Below are 9499 nucleotides of genomic sequence, written 5' to 3'. Positions count from 1 at the left end.
CTGTTTTACCCATAACAAGTAAAATAAGACAGTCAAGGTAAATAACCTCTAGGTGGTCGTGCAATAACAGAATAACAAGGGTGGTCTTATACCCTGTGTCAGGGCGACCCAAGGCAGCAAGCAGGTTACAGAAGTGAAAACAAGCTGGTTAGCAAAAATATAATGTCTGGAATTAGCACATTCCGTGATTCATGGCGAGGGCAATTTTCCAAGGCCCAAGGTTGCCCCCCTTTTCCTTTCGGTGTGGAGTAAAGTTGCTGCTGAAATGGCTCTGAACAAAATGGAGTAACTTAGGGAAGTTTGCTGAGCCAGTTCATGATGAGAATGTCTTTTTAAAATTTTTTTAAATAAATAATTAATTGAAAATTACATATATGCATGTAAGGTGTTTTGATGAAATCTACGCCCACTCCCTCCTCTCCAACTCCTCCCATATCTCCCGATCACGTTTTTCTGGTAACTTCACATACTCTTTCTTCTTCCTTGATTTATTTATTTATTTTATGGGGCTTTTGGCTACTCTAACATTACCCACTCTAAAGAGGTAACCCTAAAACCTTTTAAGGATAAGATACAAGCTACCAAATGCTCTCTACATTTTTGACCTTTAGAGCAGAGTATTTTTGGTAAAAAGCCCAAGGGTATTCTAATTTTTAGCCAAGAATCTGGCTACTTTCCTTTGGGGTCATTTTGTCCCAACTGCCTAGCCAATTCCTACCTCCTATTCTTATCACACCATCCTCTGAAGAGGTTACCCAAATTGCCAATAGGGAATCGGGTCACAGACTGCTCTGGCTTCTTCCATGCTGAACAGGAACAAAAGATGAGGCAACTGGAGTATCCCTTCAGTGGGTCTGTCTATCTAAAAGACTCCCACATTGCATAACTCATCGCTAAGGGGAAAAGAAAGTCCTTGAATTGTGAATAGGAGCTGTAAAGGAGAAGTAAAGGCAAGAGTAATTAGCATTACAAGTTCCAGACAGGGAACTAGGAAAAATTCAGAACAGCGTAGTTTTCAAATGTTCATATGAGAGTTCATTGGAATTTCTTGACAAGGGCTTCAGAAATCATTCCTCTATTGAGTTAATTCTCATTTTTCTTTTGTCTACCAAGGCTGGTGTGCTGGATAGCTTTAGTGTCAACTTGACTCACCTGGGTTGAGGGAGCCTCAATTGGGGAATTGCCTCTATTGGACAAGCCTGTGGCCATGTCTGAGGTGCATCTTCTTGATGAGTGATGTGGGAGGGCCCAGACCACCGTGGGTAGTGCCACCCCTGGGCAGGTGGCCCTTGTTGCATAAGAAAGCAGGCTGAGCAGTAGCCAGGGGAGCAAGCCAGTAAGCAGCATTCCTCCATGGCCTGTGCTCCAGCTCCTGCCTCCAGGTTCCTGCCCTGAGTTTCTACCTTGGGCTCCTGGATGAACTGTGACCCAGGATATGTAAGAGAAATAAACCCTTTCCTTTCCAAGTTGGTAGTGGTCAGAGTGTTTTATCACAGCAATGAAGAAACAAACTAGGACAGCTGGACTCTAGAGTGAGGGATTCAGGATTTGCTTTCAGTGTTTTGACAGCTGTTGTAGTGGTTAGAATCAGTGCCAGTTCCCTCTCAAAGACTTCTAGACAGGGAGAGAAAACAAATGAATCCATCATTTTAGAACAATAGCTGGTTGTCTCCCTTAGCTACAGGTGGGCACTACAATATTAGAGATCAAGATTTGAAGTCTTACATCTGAGCAGCACTTTGTGGTTAGGAACAAAATCACCAATGAGAAATAATTGTCTAAATAACTTTTTATATAGACTTAAGCCTAATGTCTGGAACGTGTAATCCCTTGAACTCTTAAAGAAATATACTGATGACCTTACTCTTTGGTTATACTTTCCTTTTGGGTGTTTAAGACCATACAGTTGGCCCAAGTCAATCAATTTATTTTTACACTTAAGTTCATTTGAGAATCTGTCCCTCAGGGGTCATATGGGCTCGGGAGGAGCTCCTGGCTCCTTTCTTTTTACCAGTTCCATCTATGTGCAGATAAGTCAAAGATCCTGCTCAACCATGTCTAGCTTCACTTGGAAGCATGGATGAGATGTTTCCTCTGAGTTGACCCTCCACTTTGTAGACTGGAAACCAGTTCAAGTCCACCTCATGGAGTCTCCATGGCCTCCCTGAACAAGAGGACATGTGACTCCCACAGGTACCAGACATTTTGAGAGATGTTCCATAGTCCCCTGGAACTTAGTCAACCTTGGAGGGCAAGGGGCAAAAACTGTGCTTTATGTTGCTCTGACCACATTAGTATAGGCCTCAAACTATGGCTGTTTAACATCCAATAAAGTTAGTTCCACCAGCCTGGTACTCTTAATTATCATGTGCTATGTAAATAAGGCTTGGGTGAAAAACCAATTATTCTGAGATAAACCTTGACTAGGTGTATATTTTGCTCCATAAACTAGTTGACTAAACTATGACCATAGACAGTTTAAGATTATTTGTATATTATTTATGTCTTATCCTTTATATATCATAACAAACCTATACAGACCTTCATCACTTTCTTAGGCTTTCTCATTTTTTCTATTTTGGAAAATATTTCCATTCCCACATCCTTTTAACATCTTTTACATTCTCATTTTCTTTTTTTAAAATAATTATGACATATAATAGCATTAACAAATAAATTTTCCATCTGTTTTGAGACTTCCTGGGGATGCTAAGCAATGCTTATTCATTTTTAAGGTTCTAGTTTCAAGCCAATGTTTCATTAAAGTTTAAGAGGGGAACCAATGAATTTATTGAGCTTACTTACCGAAATAAGTGTGGGTTTGTTGGGGTGTATGTAAGACCTGTATGCACACTGGAAAGCCTTTACCAAGCATGGGTCATGCCTTCTCTTCCTAGCCTTCACCAGATTGTATACTTTAGCCCTGCCCAAATCCAGGATGCCATGTGTGATTAGAGTCAAATTACATAGAGTTGCCTGGGAAGAGTGGCTGGATAATCTGGTGAGGGTCCAATGACGCCGCTTGGACCTCCTTTAATGAATGAGCACAACCGTCAACAAGCTCAATTTTGAAGATGTTTAGCAATCAGGCTCAGCTGAAGTCATGATGATGGTAGTTATTTCATGCAGAAGGGACTGCTGTATAGTATCATCTTATTAAAAGGACCTGGAATTTAAAAGGATTTTGTACTAGGATCCACATATGAGGGGACCATATGTTGTTTGTTTTTCTGAGTTTGTGTTATTTGACTTAGTATAACAGTTTCTAGACCCATCCATTTACCTGCAAATGTCATTATTTCATCTTTCTTTACTACTGAATAGAACTCCACTGTGTAAATATACTACATTTTTGTTAAGCACTCATCAGTTGAAGGGCACATATGTTGCTTCCATCTCTTAGCTATTGTGAAAAGAACAGCAACAAGTATGGCTGTGCAAGTGTCTCTACAATAGGATGAGTCTTTCGGGTCTATGACAAGGACTGGTATAACAGGGGCATGCTGTAGGTTCATTTTTAGTTTTTTAAGAGTTCTCCACAGTGTTTTCCATAGAGGTTGCATGAGCGTTCCCCTTTCTCCACATCCTTGCCAGCATTTGGTATCATTTGTTCTATTGATCCTAGCCGGTCTGATTGGGGTAAGGTGATACTCTTAGTTGGTTTTAATTTGCATTTTCCTAATTACTAACAATGTTGAACACTTTTTGCGATGTTTCTCAGCCATCTTTATTTCTTCCTTTGAGAACTCTCTGTTTAGATCTTTAGCCCATATTTTCATTTAGTCATTAGGTTTCTTGATTCTTTACTTTTTCAGTTCTTTATCTATTTTGGCAGATGTGTCATTGATGAAGATTCTTCCCCATTTTGTGGGTTTTCTCTTCACTTTTTTATTCTGTACAGAAGCTTTTTAGTTCAACGAAGTCCCACTTGTTGATCGCTGACCTTAATTCCTAAGCCACTTCTGATTTAGAAAATTCTTTCCTACACCCGTATCTTGTAAGTTACTGCCAATATTTTCTTCTACTAGTTTCAGGGTTTCCAGTTTCACATTCAGGTCTTTGAACCATTACAGTTGACTTTTATGCAAGGTGAAAGATAAGGATCTAGTTTCAATTTTCTACAGGTGGAAATCCAGTTTTGCAATCACCATTTGTTGAAGATGCTGTATTTCCACCATTGTGTGTTCGTGCCACTTTTGTCAAATATCAGGTGGCTGAAATTGCATGTGCTCATGTTTGGTTCTTCAATAATGTTCCATTGATCTATGTGTCTATTTTTGTGCCAGCACCATGCTGTTTTTATGACTTTAGCTCTGTGGTATACTTTGAATTCTGGCATAGTAATCCCATAGCGTTGCTCTTTGTGCTCATCATTGCTCTGACTATCCAGGGTCTTTTGTGCTTCTATATGAATTTAAGAATTGTTTTTTTCTAATTCTGTGAAGTATGTCATGGGGATTTTCATTGGAATTGAATTGAATCTACATACTGCTTTTGATAGGATGGTCATTTTCACAATATTAATTCTTCAAATCCATGAGCTTTGGAGTTTCTTTCATCTCCTGGTGTCTTCCTCAATTTCTTTCTTTAATGAAATAAAAATTTCATTGTAGAGATCTTTGGTGTCTTTGTTCAGATTTATTCCAAGACATTTTATTTATTTATATTTTTTTTGCAGCAATTGTGAATGAGAACATTTCCCTGTATTCTTTCTCCAATTTGTTGTTACTGGTACATAGAAAGGCTATTGATTTTTGTAGACTGATTGTATAACCTGCCACTATACTGAAAGTGTTGATCAGTTCTAGGAGTTTTCTGGTAGAACTTTTGGGCTCTCTTATGTATAATATCATATAATCTGCAAAAAGTGATAGTTTGACTTCTTCTTTTCCAATTACTAATCCTTTAATTTCCTTCTCCTGTCTTATTGCTCTAGCAAGATTTTCAAGCTTTATCTTGAAAAGGAGTGGAGATAGTGGACATCATTGTCTGCTTCCTGATTTTAATGGGAATGCTTACAGTTCTTCTCCATTTAAGGTGATGTTGGCTGTGGGTTTTTTGTATATAGCTTTAATTATGTTGAGGTATGTTTCCCCTAGTCCAATTACCTCTAGGACTTTGAACATAAATCCACACTGAATTTTGTCAAAAGCCTTTTATGCATCTATTAAGATGACAATGTGGTTTTGTCTTTGAGTCCATTTATATGATTAATGATGTTTATTGACTTGCGTATATTGAACCAGCCTGCTTTAGAACTTCTTTAGAACTGGTGGAATTTGGTGGGATGTAGTATCTTGAGTTTTCATGTTATTTATGTTTTTGCCTTGTTTCCTGGCCATATTTATTTATTTGTTTGTTTGTTTATTTTTTTTTTTTGGTTTTCTGTATGACATGAAAATTTACCCTGTTTTTTTTTTAATTGAAGTTTGATTCTGTTTTTATTGTTGATGTCCCTTCATTGCTTTCTGATCAGATATGAATATATAGTTGGTCTATGCCTCAGGTTCTCACTCTTTGTTTTTTATTTTTTATCTTTTTGGAGGCACTGAATTTTTCTAGTTTCCCTAATCAAGAGTGCTCCAGCAGGGCAAAGGGGTGTAGGTTCAAGGTGGACAGATGGGGACAGGAGGGCAAGTTCTGATTAACTAAGCAGAGAAACTGAGCCCTGGAGCAGCACAAATGATTCTGGTTTCAAAGCAGGGGAATGGTGACCTGACAGGTGGGGATCTGGCTCACTCAATAGACTAATTGGGTGCTCTTTCACAGAGGCAGTAATAAGGGTCCTAAGTCCAAGGAGAGCACATGGGGATATTGTTGGCAAGTTCTAAGTAGCTAAGCAGATTATATATGAGCCTCAAAGCAGTCTGAATGTGGCTTGTCCCAAAACAGGGTGATGGTGACCTGGTAGAATGTATCTTTCTTACTCACCAGACTAGTTTGTCAGTCTCTGGTAGCATCAATAGAAAGTGGCTAAGGTCCATGGTGGGCTGAGGGGGATAGTGTGGGCCTGACCTAAACTCTGGTCAGAGAAGCTTCCATTGGTAGTGTTCAGTGGTGACTACAGACACTCAAAACTGGTTAAAATAAAGAAAATAATGACAGCTGGATGCTCATCTTCAGCATTTTTGACTTTTAATTAATTACATTTTGAGTTATAATTGTGAATGCTGATAATGCCTGTGCACATAAATACATAGAAGAAAATTACACAGATATGTTAAGGGCCAATTCAGAAAATTTTGGATATCTTGTCCTAATCACATTTGAAAATATATTTAAATTTTTATTATATATGATACTCCAATCAGAACTTGAATAGAGAATTTTTAAAATCATACATTTTAATATAACACATTCCAAAGTAATACTAATTTGAGACATACATTTGAAGAAATGATGGTGGAAAAATACTGATACTCTTTGTTTCCCATCAGTATGTTTCTACAGTATAGGAAAATCTTTAAATATTCAGTAAAATCCACTGCAATTTATAATACACAATAAACTTGATCAGAGCTGAGATCTTTTAGGTTATGTTTCCTGGCATTGCATAGTGTTATGTCACAAATACTGTGCAAAGTGCATATGTTGTGTGTTCAGAACAATGGCTGCAGTGATGTCCCATGATGTAACACAGATGGGCACTGCCTGCAACACTTAAGATTTATTACCCATTTTGTTTCCAATTAATTTTTATTGCTGCACATTCAGAAATCACTTACTATTGCCATGTTTTTCATGACACCTTTATTGTAAAACAACCCTATCTGTCTGCAACTTATAATTAAAAGGCAGTGTAAATGAAAGAACTCCTTTGATTTTTGAGTTAATTGACATTTTAAAAAATCATGAATGCGTGTAGAAATAAATTACAGGATTTTTAGTATATTGGCATGATCATGTGATTCTTTGTTCTCAATTGTGATATTGTACACCATATTAATTTTGTTGCTTTTTTTTTGGTTTATTTGGGAAAGGGTCTCACCCTGTAGTTCAGATTGACTTCAGGAACATTATGTTGTTCAGGCTGGCCCCAAACTTGCAACAATTTGCTTGTCTTTGCATCTAAAATACGTAATGGGTTTGAGCCACCCATGTCCAACTCTCCTGGTAATTTCTTTCTGTATTATAAACCACCCAAGTATCTCAGAGATAAATCTCACTTAGTCGTGATGTACCACTATCCTTTTAACATTTAATTTAGTTTTATTTGTTAGTATTTTGTTGAGAAAAAGTCTTATTTACATTCATCAGAGGTAATTAGCTCTTCCATTTTCTTTCTTATAAATCATTTAATTGTTACCAGAGTAGCACTTGTCCCAGAAAATGAGTTTAGTAATTTTCCCTCTTCTCTAATTTTGGGAAGTTACTGAGATGGATTGTCTCTGTTTAAATGCTTGGGAGAACTCATCAGTGAAACCACCTGGTCCTAGCCTTTCCTTTGTTGGGAAGTTTGTCCTTGCTGTGATCACAGTATTCAAATTTTCCACTTTCACACATTTTAGTTTTGTAAGATATTGTGTTTGTAATAACTTTCTTAGCATTCATCCATCCTAGTCCATTTGTGATTTCCTTTGAATTAATTTTTTCTGGGTACTATAAATAAATGTTTGTGAATTTTGCTTCAGTAGTCAAAATTTCTTATTTATATTAATATATTTTATTGTTATATTTATTTATATTTTAAGTTTTTTATTCTGTGGCTTGTTTTATTACTTAAAAATTTTAAAACTCGATTATCTCTGACAAAAGACAAAAAGAGAGCCACAGTAATCAGGCAGTCTGACAGTTCTGAGGAATGTGCCTCTGGGAGTCTCCTGGGCTCTGGTCCAGCTTGAAGTGCCAACCTCAGGCCAGCTCAAGTGTCTCAGGTGCATCAATATGGGCTCATGTTGGCCTGTCAGGTTCCTTTAGGAAGGCTGTGTCATCTTCCCAGATGGACACTGACCACTGTCTAACACAAATGGAAATTGAAGCAGAAGCTGGAAGGGAAGCCCACTCATTCCACATCTACTGTAATCCTAACTCCTCTGCTCAGAAGTCCCTTGTTCATTCCCTTCTTTTTCCAAATGGCTCTTTGAAGACCGAGGGAAGAGCTGAGGCTGAGGTCTCTAACATGATCTGGTTTTTCATAGCCTCTGGCTGCTGTAAGAACCCAATTAGCATTGGGAGCAGCAGTGGTGCAAGTAAGAGGAGTGATGGAAGCCCAGGGATGGGACGGATGCTGTGTGCTGCACTAAAATTTCTCAGGCATGTCCACTGGAAACAGGTCACCATAATCCCTGGGTGAAGAAGTCTGAGGAAGTCTATTATCCACCTATCTTCCCCTGGATAGGAACACTATGCCACAGTTACAGTCAGAACTCACAGCCAGAGCCCAAGGGAGTTACAGAAGGGAGTACTTCAGAACTGTCACATGGCACAATTTCTTTGGTTCTACTTTTGCCTTTTCTTCCTTTGACAGAATCATTTTGTATACATTTGTTGGGCTTAGGTTTCATATCCTCTTCCCCTGAGAAAAGATAGAGCCCAACTCTCCTTCAGTACTCTGGGTTTGAGTGATATTCTTTTGACATGTAGATCTAACAGAGCTGCCTTTCTCTGGCTCTGGTGGATTAGTGGAAGAGTCCTCATATTCCTCCTCCAGGGAAAAGTAATCACTTCACAACTTATCTTATGGGCTTCATCACAGCTCTGTTAGACATGCTAAAGTGCCTGGAGGATGGGTGACTGGCTTAAAAATTTTCTTCTTTGTGTTATTTAGGTTGATTTGTAGGTTGTTCACATGCTCCAGAATCTTCTCTGGAGTGAGCTGGCTAGCTTGCTGCTGGAGCGCCTTAGTTTCTCCTCCGTGTGGGGCATGCTATTGTTCTTGATGTTGCAGGGACTTGATGTTCTCTGTCAGCAACTCATCATAATTCATTCGCCAGTGCCTTAGGATGTTGGTGGTGAACTAGTAATCAAAATGGCAGGGCACACTCAGCACCATCTTTACCATCTCCTCAGTATGCTTCTCTCTTCAGAGCTGAATTTGTGGTATTGCAAGAGGGGGTTATAGTCTTCAAGATAATATTGTGTGCCAGGACGGGCTTCCAGACACAATACTCTCAAATGTTTTCCTGTTCAGGCTCCTGATGAGTTTCTTTCTTTTTTATTTTTTTAAAGTTTATTTTATTTATTTATTTATTTAAAAAAATTTAATAACCTCATGATTAGAAGAAGCATTTCATTACAGCTTTAACATATTCAGTAACACATTCCAGAGCTAGGATACATCTCTTTCAAAGGTGGCCATAAATTTTTAGGTCCACAGTTGAATTAATACAGTCATACAATTCAGTATAAACCCTGTAAGACATAAAATTGAATGAGATTTTAATCTTTAAAAAAGATCTCCATTACATTTTGAAATATACTGTTTCATACAGAAAAACTCATTTTTAATGCTACTAACACTTAAATGTTTGCACATGCATCTGTAATCTCGAGGTATCTG

The 9499-nt window shown here is 38.1% G+C and overlaps 1 pseudogene; it reads right to left on the bottom strand.

Moving 5' to 3' along the window:
- Window positions 1-8360: 8360 nt before the first annotated feature.
- Window positions 8361-9499, bottom strand: part of LOC103749624 — a 134281-nt pseudogene continuing 133142 nt past the window's right edge.

This window comes from Nannospalax galili, unplaced genomic scaffold (assembly GCF_000622305.1).
Source record: "Nannospalax galili isolate Female #2095 unplaced genomic scaffold, S.galili_v1.0 scaffold586, whole genome shotgun sequence".
Lineage (NCBI taxonomy): Eukaryota > Metazoa > Chordata > Mammalia > Rodentia > Spalacidae > Nannospalax > Nannospalax galili.
The sequence above is the reverse complement of the archived record's forward strand: the minus strand, read 5'-3'. Positions and strand labels throughout refer to the sequence as shown.